This window comes from Cuculus canorus, chromosome 5 (assembly GCF_017976375.1).
Source record: "Cuculus canorus isolate bCucCan1 chromosome 5, bCucCan1.pri, whole genome shotgun sequence".
In the NCBI taxonomy this organism is placed as follows: Eukaryota; Metazoa; Chordata; class Aves; order Cuculiformes; family Cuculidae; genus Cuculus; species Cuculus canorus.
The window spans coordinates 49,014,326-49,029,360 of record NC_071405.1 but is presented as its reverse complement, the minus strand read 5'-3'; the positions used below and the strand labels follow the sequence as shown (position 1 = coordinate 49,029,360).

General features: G+C 37.5%; 1 protein-coding gene across 2 annotated transcripts in view; it reads right to left on the bottom strand.

Annotated features, from left to right (window-relative positions):
• The window catches only part of EXT2 (exostosin glycosyltransferase 2), a 75,525-nt gene that overhangs the window by 39,408 nt on the left and 21,082 nt on the right, over positions 1-15,035 (bottom strand). The gene's annotated exons all lie outside the window — the stretch shown is intronic.

Here is a 15,035-nt window from a genome sequence, read left to right as displayed (position 1 = left end):
TCAGGACCAGAATACTACTGAAGACAACATACAAATTTGGGCAAGTGCTATTTCCCTCTTTCTATGGATTCCTTAACAGCAAAAAGGCTCTATAGACAAGCTGGTTTTAATCACATGCTATGAGAATGTTAAATAATATTACTTAGAATATTACTTTACTGAAGGAATACCAAGCTTCTGAGGTATAGACTTTAAGATGAACCAAAAATAACACTCATTTAGCTGTTGTTAGCAAGTTGCCGGTGTGTCTCACTCAACATGTCATTATTTTTAGTAGAAGACAAAGGGTGATTACTCCACGTACACTTTGTGCTGGAGCATTCCTAGGCTAAATAAAAGTGTACAGGATAGATTACATGTAGGGAAAATGTAAATTCACAACTGAGCTTACGCATATTCATGCTTATGCCACCCTGTACTTTAATCTGAGAGTAAACTATGCGACTCAGAGCTAAAAACCTATTGCCCAAAACACTGGCCCTAAAACTCTACTTTGTGGGTAGTTTGTAAAACAGGTTCTTCAGAATAGTTCTGTGAAATATTTAAGATGAAAAAATCCATGTTACAATTAAAAAAGCAAACTAGGGAAGAGACAAGTGCTCTCTGGAGCACTACTTTTACTGTGAGAAAACATTAACAACCATAAGCCTTACCATTTCAAAATTTTATTAAGGAGATGAATGAGAATGTCGAAAAACTACACCTCTCTGGAGCTTGTTATCCAGAAAGAGTGCAAGTAATTTCACTCTAGAACAGAATCTCTTCCCTCTTCTTATTTCTCTCCCTGGCAGGACTTAACAGCTGGATAACAGGCCAATTATCAAGAAGGAAGAACAAAATTAATATTACATCCGACTGTAAAAGCAGAAGAATTACATAAACAAGAATATTATCTGCCTTATCAAAATACCAAAAAGACATTAAGTAAAGCAAATATCACATGCTAAGCAAAAACTTATTTCTTTCCCTATGCCCCATTTCTTAAGAAAAATATATTATCCATAAGTCATCAACAACCGATTTAAAAAGAAATCCAGAAGCAGATTGAGAATTATAATTGACCAGAACAGTGAATCTCGCTACGAAAGTAACCTGTCCTAAATAAAAAAAGAGTAAGGACATAGACTTCAATTTTCATTTTCACATTAGATAACACTTTAGAACCACTGCTACAAGCAGCACTAAGTAGGAAGGAGAAATTATTGTATGCAGCCTTTTAACATATAAACTTTACATATAAACACACAAACTTTATAGAGCAATAAAGTAGCTATTACTTGTGTGAAATACACATATGACTGTGTATTTCATTGTTATTAGATGACAGCATTCCATACTGGTTTAACCCTAGTATTGTTTATGATTACCGTAATATCTGATTATCTAGCTTCATAAAAATCAAAGCATTTTTTCCTCCTTCAAGCAAAACTAGGATGGATCTGATCTAGCTTCTTTTTACTGACAGAACGTTTGCAATGTCAGGCAAGATTACACCTTTATACCAGAAGCAAAACTGGAGAAGAGGGCAGAAGGAATTTACTCTTTATAGACTAATATTTATATAATTAATTTTTTTTGTAAAGAGCTAGAAAATGTTCCCACAGTTGGTTGTAATTTTTTGGAGTTATGTTTCTTTAAGTCAGAACTCAAAACCTTCTAAGGGGATTTGAAGTCTCCAAACAGATGTTTCAGGGTCTCATTACTTCCTTCCCACCTTGTTTGCTTTTATAAAGTAGAACTGATTAACATGGCCTGCTAGTAGTGTCTCTGCTGCTCAGCATGCAAAGTTACCAAACATTTTAAGTTTTCTATTGGGAAGATGTACGTCAATTCCATTTGAAATGTATTTTCTGCTCTACTGGGTGTGACTGAAAAGCTTATGCTGGAATTTAACCAACACTCCATGAACCTATTTGAGATACAGGAGAGAAACAACAAAGAGATCTGTTTCTGACCCTTATGCCACCTTTCTTAGTATTCTCACACAGTTTTTCTGAGCTGTTAATTTCTCTTTTCTACATACATCAATTTAGAAGACTAATGGTTATATATTGAAGAGTCCCTTTAAAACACTTGCTAATGTTTGTAAGATATTGCAATTGTAACATGCTAATTAGAGCTACCAGAATGCCTTTCAGGCTCTTGAAACAAACAATCCGTAATTATAGATCTTTTCTTCCATATAGAATTGATTATACAGTCAACAACTACCACACGGCCAAGCTACTGTTCCTTTTGACTTAACTGAAATTAACTTCTAGTATTCTAGTAGTCTGCTTGATGTGCTTTCAAAATTTTCTAAGGAAACATGTTACGTGGGCCACAGACTTCTACAGAATGCCAATGTTGTTTACACCTAAATATTGCTTAGGTCACAGGCAACCTAAATTGTAAACAGGTATCTATCATGTACTTTGTACAATTGCCAAAACAATGCAGATGAACACGTTAACCTATAAGATGTTGTTCTGGGTGTACAGCTTACAAGGAAATTGCAAAGAGGTATTTAAGAAACACAGCTTCTCTTCACCTTATGAACTTCTACATAAATAGAAAATCCAGGGTAGATCCAAGATGAAAGACAGACTTTCTATAACAGTTTTAACAATGTGTGGAAGAATCAAAGGTAGAGTACTGAATGACTTTACTGAGAATGAGAAATATATGGTATTATTGATTTGCCCAACAGGTTGGAAGTGACTGGAATCTCTTATAATACAACAGATTCCCTGTGAAATTCATTTGACTGAATTCAACTTTTGCAGAAAATTGTACAAAGCCAAGACAGGCTCACCATGAAAGACTAAAGGAATCAGAGATCAAATGCTACCCTCTCTCCAAGACGCAAGTTCTGCACACGAAGGTCACAAACATGGGCATGGTGGCAGGTAGCTCCAAGTTGTTTCTTCCATCCCAGGTTCAACTGCTACATACTCATTAAATCGGCCATGAAAACTCACCACTTTCTGTAAAGGCTAGAAGTGCTTAATACAATGCAGAGGTATTAATTTATCTCTACAAATTCATAGGTACACTTTAAGGAACATTAGTAATATCTGCAAGACAGAAGAAAAAGTTTAGAAACTTTTTTTGTGTGTAGTTTTCTTCCTCAAAACTGTAGATGGTATGGGAAATTTTGCATTCCTTCAACCAAGCAACCAAGCACCCAACCCAGAAGGTCAATTCCACTTGTTTTTAATTCCAGGATTTTGTTAAGGCAGATGGAGAGGAACACAAACTTACAATATTCAGCACATACTGGCATAAGCAAGAGATTAGGATATAAATATTTGCAGTTATTTTCACAGGTGACAACAGGCAGCAGCACACAGCAACGGGGTAGCCTACTACAGAAAGCAACATTTATCTAGGTGTTATTTTCCTTAGAAATAAACACACTTGGGGGCCTAGCATCTCTTTATAACCTCTTTACAAGCCAACATAGCATCAAGTTACAAAGTCCATTCCTATAATGTTTATAAATTCTAGTGTTAATGCCACTAATGGTGCTCCAACGTAGAGTGCAAGACAGATCAATGTAAATCTTTTGCGTAGTTTGTGAAAAGAAAAACACTGGGCATGAGGCAAGGAAAAGAATACTTTATTAACATTTAGATAAAGAGAAAACAGTCTATGAAAGAAATTTTCTAGCCCCTTGTCTTTTCACAGCCATGACTTTGTGGGAGTTGGTAAAGTTCACAAAAGGGAAAAAAAACAAGATTTGTGAAAAAGTAGTAAAAGTTAACTGCCCATAAACCACTACTTCTCTCAGCTTTTAGGTCAGGCGCCATGACGCTGTAAGATTTTGCCCCACTGCAGGAGATCAGTGTTTCCAAAATGCCTTGAAAGGGTTTACAAGGCCTTGAAATATAACCATTTTCACACTGGCTGGGTGTTCCCGGTTTTTACTCCCTGACTGGCTGGGTTAGGGAAGTCTGGTTGAAGAAAAGAGCATGGCCTACTTGCTGCAGCAGCACTGGTCCCAAAGCCAGCGGTGATCTTACTTTTAATCCTGGTTCTGTCACTTATTTACAGATAAATGCCTGACATTCACTCAATTTCTTGCTTCTACTTCAGCCTTGCAACAGTATGTGCAATATTCACCTCACCGAGATGTTATGAGACTTAACCATTCCAGACCTTTCAAAATTTGGAGTGGATAGAAGAACAGAAAAAAAATTAACTTTATCGTCTCTTATTATTTGTAAAAAGAAGCCTTACACATATTAAACTAATATTTAGCTATCCAATGCTACTGAAGCGACTGACTCTGGGAACTGATTGCTAAAATGTGTACCTTCAGCAGAGATATAAAAAATATCTCAAGAAACACCTACAGCTCTGCTGTGTACCTAACAGCTTAGTTTGTCAACTAAGACTTTCAGGTTCTTAAGTTACATGTGATACCATAAAAAAAAAATCAAATGTTTTTTTAAGTTACTGAGACCGAACAAGTTATTGCCCATCAAGCAAGCTACTGCAATTGGTCACAGGCAACCTTCTCCCACAACTTCTTTCCATTGTGCAGTAGGATTAGATAGGCTACCGAGGTTCAAGATAAATTGTTCACCCCATAGTAAAGATGTATACGAGGATAGCTGATGATACACAAAAATCAGATAGTAAGCTTTGAGCTCTCGAGCCTCCTTACTTCCCCCTACCTCACTCTAAGGTGAAATGGGACTGAAGAGAGAGCATAAGTTACTCGTTTGGAGGAACATATATTTTATAAAAAGTTTCCCAAGTCAAACTGTGGGTTCAGACTAGGGATCCGTACAACACCAAATTCCCACATTTTTCTGCCCATGAATTGTAACCAGCTCCCTCTTTCTGGACTGCCTTACTCTTTCGACAGGTGGTTCCCTGTTCCAATAACTTCCTTGCTGATTACACATACTACTTTTAGTACGCAGTTTTTCAGCAAAGTTGATATCATCTGGGTCAGCTAAAACCAGTGCCGCCTTTGTTTCTCTGCACAGGCTTATGAAGAACCTTCAGAACACTTTAAATTATTAACAATTAGACACTAATTTGTTGTTTCTAGAAAGTGGTAAGAATTTGGATTAAAAAAAAGGTGCTGTTTGATTTAGGACCCTTAGTGGTATCACACAATCAAGTCCAACACACCTAAAGCTCACTGGCTCAATATTCTCTCTGTAATCAGTGGGAAAAAAACCCAGGGTCATTCAGAGAGAAATCTAAAGCTCTGGTACTTTAAAATACCTCCTGAACAATCCATTCTCCTCTTATTATGAGAGTATGAGAAGACAGATTAAGTGACCAGCTGTGGGCCATGTTCCTTCTCTCCCTTTAAAGCCCTATCTTAAAAAATGATCCGAGGGCGCTCTCATTTTCCTGTAGAAGCATGAAGATTTGAGATGAGAACAAACAAGAATGTAGGGTAGGTTTTTCAAAAATAATTCATGTGGTTTAGGCTATGGAAAAATCTAAGAGCCATGCTCTCAAAAGTTGGCTCACTTTTGGGTTGTCAGTACAGTTATCCAAAAGGGGAGTTAAACTCTTTAGAAATCAATGTCTGAAAGAAGAAATTAGATTCTTGTCCTCACACACAGAATACTATGTAGGGATTTTAAGAGTTAATACATTAAATACATGCAATACTGGAAAAATCATGCTAACTTACCTAAAACTGAAAAGCTTTCTGAGTTATTTTCATGTTTTATAGAAGATAAGACTAAAAGCATCTTTCAAATTCGACCTAAGCTGGTTGTCTTGTGTCTATTTGCCAACACAGACCTACCCAAGAAAAGCAGTACCGTAGGCACTGTATGAAGAGTGCTCATAACACCAGCATGCCACTTTTAAGGCCAAAAAATGGGGGTAGCAAGGAATTACACTTTTGAAGGTGTGTAATCACTTCAGATGAAGATTAATCCATAATTCAACAATGTTTTTTCTCAAAGCTCAAAGGGAGTTTCTCCAGAAAGTAAAAGGAGGAATGAGCAATATAAATATGCAGGGCACATTCAGCTGTTCCATGTTTAGCTAAGGTTTGCTTCTAATAGAAAATGACATTGTTCTTTTGAAATTCCTTCTGAATTTTCATTCCATCTTTCAACTCTTGCTTCTGATACATGATTCCCAAGTAAAGCTCTTAAAATATTCACCTATTTAACTTATACAATATGAGTGATCTACAGAGGAATATTCCTTAATTACAAGACACTACTGCAGGATGAGCAAGCAAAACAATAATTTGTATTGTTACAGTCCTACATTTTAAGAAAGAGATTCTAGACAGATTTTTAGTGGTGCTGGCTTTTCTTTTAATTCTCTCTCAAAGAATCTCTCTTCAAAAGTAAAGCGGTACATAGATTTAATCACCTGGCTCAATATTCTCCACTGTAGTAACTTCAGCCATGAAACAAGCACATTTGCCTACCTCAGATACAATGTAGAATGAAAACTTAATCTCTCCATTACACAAATTTCTTTTTTTTCTTTTTCTTTTTGAAGCTGCTGATTCAGAAGGGGACTGAGGTCAGAGTTCAAAATGCTAGTCTTACTCTTCAGATACAAGCCACTTGGGAGTAACTCACTTCTACCAGCTCTCAGTTTTATTGCTGTAAACTACTTGACAAATGCTGACTCATGACAGCTAAGGGTAAAGGAAAATGTTAGAGCAAGCTCAAATATTAACCTTAAGCTTCTCGCTCTGCAGCCTTCCTCAAATTCTCCCCTTCAGTGCTTCGAAAACAATCATGTAAATTATAGTAATCCATGCATACAACAGCAGATACATGCATGCATGAGCATGGTTCTTTGAAATCTATCTGTTAAAGTTAATACCTTGAATCTTGCTCCTATACTTACAGAAAATTTATGGGAGTTTCTGTTTCTTTTGGGGTGTCTGTTTTCATTTGTTTGAGCTTTTTTTAATGGTTTTCATCTCCTGTTCTGAACAAGAGCTTTGTTCTGCTTAAAATCGGACTCAAATATATGATATAGAAGAAGCTCTTTTTAACAGAATTCTTCTCATTCTCTCTCGTGAAATAGTAACATTTTACATGGTTTTGAAACCCTGCATTATCTTGATCCCTGAAACACAGATTTCTGCTATTTCTCATCCCAGTGATAGTAACATAGTTATAAAAATAACAAGAACATAAGACTTGACTAGATAAAAATACCACATAGCACTGGCATTCTCCCCTCCCTCCATATACTCAAGCTTGCTTCTTTGATTAATGAGTATGTCAACTTCACAACTCTGTTGAGGAAGGCAACATTGCACCAGCCAGGAAACCTGACTAACTGCCCTGGTACCCTACAAGTCCACTGCCAAAATACATTTCAGTTATGGAGCCAACAAGTAGGCATCAGCACTACAAGCAGCAAAGAACCATCCCATTCTCAGCTGTGGCTGGGAATGGTGTCACAGAGCATGCAGACAGAGACAGCAAAGAAAGGAGCAGAATGAGGAAAAAAGCAAAGTTTCGTAAAGCACTTAGAGTTTTTAAAGCATGTAATGTAAAAATTGCTACAATTTACTGAATTCCTCTCAGCGAGCTTTTCAGTTCAGTCTCCCTATCGACAGACAACTGACATATGCTGACACCACAGAAATAATACAGCTGTTAAGAGAGTAATATAGATCCTACTCTGGCTTCCAGATAGTCATATCTACATAGTTATCATTGATAATTATGTAAAGACACAAAAATAGCCCACTCTCTCTCCCTCCGTCTTCCAGGAGTTTGTAGGGCTCTCTAGTCACTCCAATTCCACCAGGCTGTTGCTGTGAAGGGGCACCTAACCAGAGGAATTGTCAAAATCACTTGGATCTGTATCATCCTTTTCGTCCTACGCTTGTCCTTTGCACACACCCTATTAACCACATGAAACCAGATCTACAGTGAGCTAAACTGACAGATTGATTCAACAGCAGTCCAGAGAATAATATGCATATGTTATTGCAGAGAATATTCAACTACTATATGACCATAAGTTAGGAGGTGGGGGGAGTTTCTAGACACATTTCTTGTCAAATGATGGACAGCTTCTGAAACTGAAAGCAATAGGTTTCTAGTCCCAGGGGTACTGCCTTCAAATATGTCTATGTTCTCAGGGTAGATCAGTTTTCCTTGCTGCAGGCATCCTGCTGAGAGGTGAGGTCCCAAGCAAAACACAGGAATCTGACTGCAAGTCTTTGAGGTGGCAGGAGCCAAAGGGGGTTCAAAGACAAGGCTGGCTGGTGGGCAGCACCTCTGAGTACTGCAGAGGTTAGAGGTTAGTAAAGCAGGAGCCACTAGCCAATAAAACAGTGTTTGGAGAGCCCACTCTACAGATAAATTGGGGATCTGTTTACACCTTTCCCAGCTTTCTGACTTACACATACTGATGCTTCCCACTGTGATCTTGTCCCATGTCCACCAGCATCTCCTCTCCTCAGCAGCTGCCCTGCTCTCTGCTGGTTGGCTTTATAACACAGCTAAAGGATGCTTGGAAACTTTTAATCAGCATCCAGCATAAAAAATAAATAAATAAAGGCACAACTGCTTTTATTTGTGTGGACTGCTGCAACAAGATCTGTCTTGTTTGAGCTTTCCCATGACTGCTGTACTAATGCTGGGAGAATAGAAGCTTAAATTCCCTTGATTAGAGAAGCTAAACACAAAGCAAGCCCAGTGCCAATCACGCACATGAAAGAACAGTTTTTTGAAGCAAGGAAAAAAAAAAAATTTAGGTAGGGTTACCACCATATTATAGTAGTGAAAAATCAGCACATACCTCAATTTCAGAGCTTAAGCTCTACATCAGGAAGAACTTGCCCTTTTGATGAAGGCATATTTTGCTCAGTTTCCTGTATGCTATATAATTCTATTTTACATAAGCATAAACATACACATATCCCTATACACACAGCCTTCAGTTCTCAACACTGGACAACTTTAATGGGACATTACTGTCAGCATTGCTTGAGCACATATATAACTTACTGACTTCTAGAGGGATAAAAGCTGAAGGACTAGCAGCCATGGTTTTTTTTTTCCTATATTTGAGGGAAAAATCCAGTTTAAGGCATGGTGCTGCTTTTTTTCCTCCACACCTTAAAAATAACTCATTTTAGCTCAAGCTATATAAAAATACCTCAAACTTCATGACTCAAACTGTGCATGGCTATATCGTTGATGGTGAAATAGATAAGTATTTCACCATTAATAGATTAATACTTGCTAGTTGTGATAATACCATGTAGTGGTGGCCACAATGCAACAGAACAGGATTGAAAACAATTTTACATGGAGAAAATAATTACCAGACACCAACAAAAGTTAGTTATTTCTTCTTGGCAAATAACTGAAATAGCATTCTAAGGAGGAATATTCTTCACTGCACAAAGCCAAATTTTGTAAAAAAGAGAAGTAATCTCAATAAGATAAATTAAGATAAACATTGAGCTTTAGCTCAAACTAGAACATCCAAAAATGTACATCACCAGCCAGCATTTGCATATTTATTCTTTAGTAATCTTTTGCTTCATCTGAACAATTAGAAATGTGAGGAAAGAGTTGTTTTCCCTCTTCCTTTGATATATACATAACATGGCCTCTACAACACATCTCAGGAGATTCCCTGAAGCACTGGCTACTCAACACAGGTAATAACAGTGCAGAAACAAAACATGTGGTGAGCACAAGCGCACAGTCTGGTCTTGGTGCTGCTGACTGACTGAAGCATTTTGGACAGTTGGCTAATAGGTGTTGCATTTACGCTCAGGCTTAATCTAGTCACCAGATCTAGGATCAGGAAAGTTTTTCCCAATGTATCAACAGGCATCACTGATATTTTTTAACTTTTTTTTTTTTTTTTTTTTTGCTAGAGTGTTGGGAAGCATTTAATGTTAGACTGTGCTGTGTGAGGGAACCAAGAATAACAAAGAATGAGTGCAACACGAGGAGAGATGCTTTATCACCCATTTACCTGCAGCTGTTTCATGTGCCTGACATAGAATATTCTCAAATATTCTTTCTAAAAGTAGTACATGTGTTTCCAATTTTTGCATCATCCAGATTTATCTGTATTCTGTCCAAGTTGTGTATAGCAATCTGCCAAGGGTAAGTACCAAAAGTCCACTTTGCAACAACATACGGACTCTTAAAATCTAATCTTAAAAACCCTCCCAAAATAATATTGTCTTAAAATAGCATCATTTCCCTCTTGCAGTTAAGTTTAACCTTTTGTTGTTTAGAGTCTGCAAACCTAGATACAAAGACACCACAATTATTCATTGAGGTGCTGATGGCTTCCAAATTTCTGAGCTCTTTCTCAGAGATGCCACGAAGACCGCTCTGAAATACAAGCATGAAAACAGTTTTCTTCATTCCAGAAAGCAGCAGGGCAGGACAGACAATTAAAAAAAAAAAAAAAAAAATCTAGGATAAGGATACTCTGCAGCAAACGAAGTGGGGAGGGGAGAGCAATGAAAGTCTCATGTATAAATGCCAAGGATTCTACAACTCCCCTGGTGATCCTGGCAGTAAGCCAGGAAAAAGCCTTCTCTTCCTTTGCTGTTTGCAGCAACAAATCTTTCCTCTGGGGGAGGGGTGAGAGGGCTGGAACTTCACTGCATCTGATAAGATGGCAAATTGTCCAGGCCTGACATTTATGGGGGACACGGAGCTCCACTAAAGCACTCTGGGAGGATTAAAGTAGGGTTAGCCTCTCCAATCGCACTCCTTAAAATGCGACAAGTGGCAGACAGATGAAAGTTCATTTAAATTTGATAATGATGAGTCTAAAGAACCCAGAGACAGAAGCTGTCCCCTGACAGGAAAAAATCTGCAGCTGGAAGTTGAATATTCTCATTAAAAAGACTTGTAAAAATCTAACTATGCTCAAAGAGCTTCCAGTATCCAGATATTGAAATGAAGTTCTGTTAACTGGCTAACAAGAACTAAATCCCATTTCTTTTATGTGAACTGCACCACACACAGGAAAACTCCACCACCCATTTGCTTTAACTCTATCGAGGACCATTTCATTGTTAGAATGGGATATTTCACACGCCAGCAGTGATTGCCTGGAGCCAGCAAAAAAGGCTCATATAGCTGTCAGCAAGCTGATAAGAGTTGAAATTACTCTACAGAGCCCTCTTTAAAGAAGAGCCAAAGCAGCACATTAAACGAAAGGGAGGAGGGGGCAAAAAACCCAGCCACTCATGTTGTTTTTACTTGGCACTAAAACAAGTCATTGATTTATGCATGTGTCTTCAGCTCTGTTTGACCCAGAGTCTGAACTTTTCTTCAGGTCAGGACTGAGGAACACGGGAAGTGCACTAGAAAAATCACAACAGCTTATCCAGGTATTCTGAGTGTGGGAACAAACATTGCAAACTACATGCTTCGTATCCACATTTTTTAAACTGAATTTACAGCCCTGATTAGCTTTTTATTGTCCACGTGGACTGAAAAGACAAGAAGTTGTGATTATCTAAAACTTTAATAGAAATTAAAAATGCTGCATGGCCACTATTTGACAGCGTACCTTGTGGGGCTTCAAGAAAGTGAATTATCTATTCATACAAAGGATGAAACTACGTATCATGGTCAATATTCTCTCACTGAAGTGTTTGGCAGTGAAGTTAAGACGCATTTAAAATAACACAGATGATCTGACAAGGTTATTCCATAAGGTGTAATACCAAGGTCTCCTGTAAACCTGTGTCCTGAAGTTGCATCACTGTGACTGTACCAGGTCTGACCAAAAGGCCTTCTGCTACCATATTCTGTCTCTGACAGTGGACTGTAGCAGGTGCCTTAGGAACTCCCTCACACAGTCACAGCAAGCATAAGCCACCACTTCCTTAAAGTACCCTTCAGTTTCTAGAAGTCTGCAACTGAGGAACTTGGGAATTTCTGAGGGTATATGTTTGCATTCATGTCTGACAGATTTTCCTTCTCTGGATTTCTTCGCTCACCCTTTATGCTATTAAAAACCCCTCATTCACAAAACGCTGAAGCAGTGAGTCCCACAGAATACCTTCTAGTTCTGGGAAAAGGTCATCTCCTGTTCTGTTTTTTCAGACCAGATTCCCAATAAGAAGTCCTAGGAAGCATCAAATGAAATAGTATCGAACAATTTACAGTCATCAGTCATACAGTTTCTTCACAACCTTCTTATTTTATAGTTCTGTATTATATTCTTGCTCCTTACTTTATCCCCAGCCATTCATTTTCAAGATGAAAAGTGTCAGCTGAATTAAACACTTCTTGTGAAACTTTTATTCTATCTTTTTTAAGATGGAAGAACCATAAGTATGGACTGTGTTCTGGGTGTAGACACAAAACAGATTTACACAGTGGCACAGTATTTTCTATTTTGTTCTCAACCTCTTTACTAAAAATTCTTTATATCAAACTTTTTGACCGTAACTGACCACGGAATTTGTATTTTCACATAACTAGTTATTACAGCTCTAAGAGCTGTTTTCCAAGTGACTGCAGCTAGCTGAAAGCTACCACTGCCTATGAGAAGGCTGGTTTAAATTGCATATATACTGGTTTCTTTGTATACTGAATTTCATTTGTCGCTTTATCATTTGGTCACGCTGTACCTCAATTTCTTTGGCCTAAGATATGGCAGTTCCAAACAAAACCTTTACCCAAAGCAGAAATGTTCCTAAGAGGTAACCACAATAGTTTTATCTACTTTTGTTAGCTTGAGCTCCAAACTTTCCCTTAAAAATTCTAGTCATGCTGTTCTAGGGTGCTTACCTTCTACAAAGCTACATAATTCTACAGAATTTCTTACCTCCAACGTGTCCACCTCTCTGTAAGTTTGGTTGAAATTGGGCAGTAACAGAAATCAGAAGAAAAAAATGCAAGCACATTGTATGTGATCATACCCTTGTTTCCCTAGGAAACCAGGATGCAAAGAATTCTTGCACTCAAGAACAATAACTCTTCATTTTTGTACCATCAGAGCACACGAAGCCACCTAGTCTTCCAGACTACATAGAAATTTAAAAGATCTATTCCTGGGAGGTGGGGAGTGTTATAAAGTCAAAAAGCAACAATCATACAAAGCCTTCTTTCACAAATAACCTCCTTTCCTAAAATCCGTTCAGTGAGAAAGAATACCCAAACAAACAGAGGAATAACTCTTCTATTTCCATCACAGAATACTTTCATATTCTGATTCAATGCTCTAATAAGCCCATCTGTGCTAAAAGACTTCCAAGTACATTGATATTTAGTGAGGATAAACATTTACAAAATGTCTGTATATTCAGATATAAGGATTCAACTCACAGAAAGAAGGGAAAAAAGGCTCAGAGTCTTAGGTGCTAGTTGAGGAAAACTTTCATACAAGTTGAAGATATTTATGTATCAACTACAGTGATGAAATAAGTTTCTGGAGATTAACAGGCTTTCAAAGCAAAACATTGTAATACTCTGTTATGAGGGAAACTACATAAGGTATGAGATAAGCAAATACAAGCAAAGTGTTGTTTTGCTCTTTTTCTTTGCCTGTTTCACTCTTCAAGACAAAACTTCAAATTTCACTCTCTAGAATATAGACCTACTACATTTACTTCTATTTCTTGCTCCTCTACTTCTAGAACTTCGCTGTTACCTAGGTGCTGGTTTGTGGTGAAGAGAAAATGAAAGCCTAAGGATGTAGCATCAAGTCTGCTGGATCAGTAGCTGTGCAGCTGAGCTGCTTATCGACTTCCCTCTGGGCATTTCTGCCAGAGTTTCAGCCTCCATATGGAAGCATTTTTGAGAGGGGGATGGTTCAAGGAATCTTCAAAGAAAATGAGAATGACAACATTACTGTAGAAAACAGACAAGACAGCAATCCCAGAGATGCATAAGTTTCATCCAGACTGGTATTAATTTTAGCAGCTCAAATAGCAGAGGCTCTTTTTGATTGTCAATATGTTGGAATTTATAAGAGCTATCATATCATAGTCTACAGTTCTCATGGACATTGGCTGTAGTATTGAAACTATTCAACAACTTTTCACAACAGTGTAGACTAGAATACAAGCACAGAAACTATTGCCTTTTGTGAGGAAAGACAGGAAACTGAAATAGGAATTGCTGAGTGCAAAATGTTCTGCAAGTCTGAACAATAAAAGCATAATTTAATATGGCTAAGCTCCAGAGATCTCAGTACTATCAGGTATAATGCAGGACAGTAGAAATGAATTCTTATTTCCCACAGCCCAGCTCAGCTCAAGCCTATAAACCTTGTTTCTGGTTTATACTATGTACTGTCTCACAAAACAACTGAATGAAAACAAGTTGTATCATAGGAAATCACAGCCCGTGTCATACCAGCCACAGATTTAGCAGATGATGACTCCAAAGCTAAAGCACCCATATTCCATACTCTTCATGACAGTACTGTGTGATACTCCTGATCAGTGTATAAACTCTAAGAAAATACTTTCAAATACAGGTTTTTATGTATTTTAAATGCAATGACTTGTCTTTAAGAGCTTTCCTCTCTTCTCCAGCAGATGTATGGCAAGAAGTACTTCGAGAAACAAAGTAAAAATTAAGCATAGAGAAAAGTTTACTCATTAAAAGCATACGATCTAGTTCAACTTGAAAAACAACTATACATACATATATATGTGGTATATATATAAGTTTTGACACATGATCTCCAGAGAATCAAGTGCAATAAAATACTGCAAAAACAGTACCTAATCAACAAAGAAAACTGACAAGCTAACATTCACAATAAAATGTTTTAATTATTAAGTTTTCCAACTAAGGATAAGAAATACGTCATAATCAAAACAACAACTGAAACCAAAGTAGGCGAACAGCAAGGCTCCAATCCACAAAGGTTATCAGACCTATAGGTGTGATGAATCATCCTACTAAAAAACAGGAGAAATTTAGAGCAAGAATTTGTTCCCTTTGGCCAAAAAGAGGATGATCTCAACCACTGTCATGTCAGAACATGTCAATTGGTTCTTAATTTACTGAAAAAGTATGTTATTTGGCAGGTACTGACAAAGCATGTTTCACATGTCTTTATCAAAAACAGTCTCC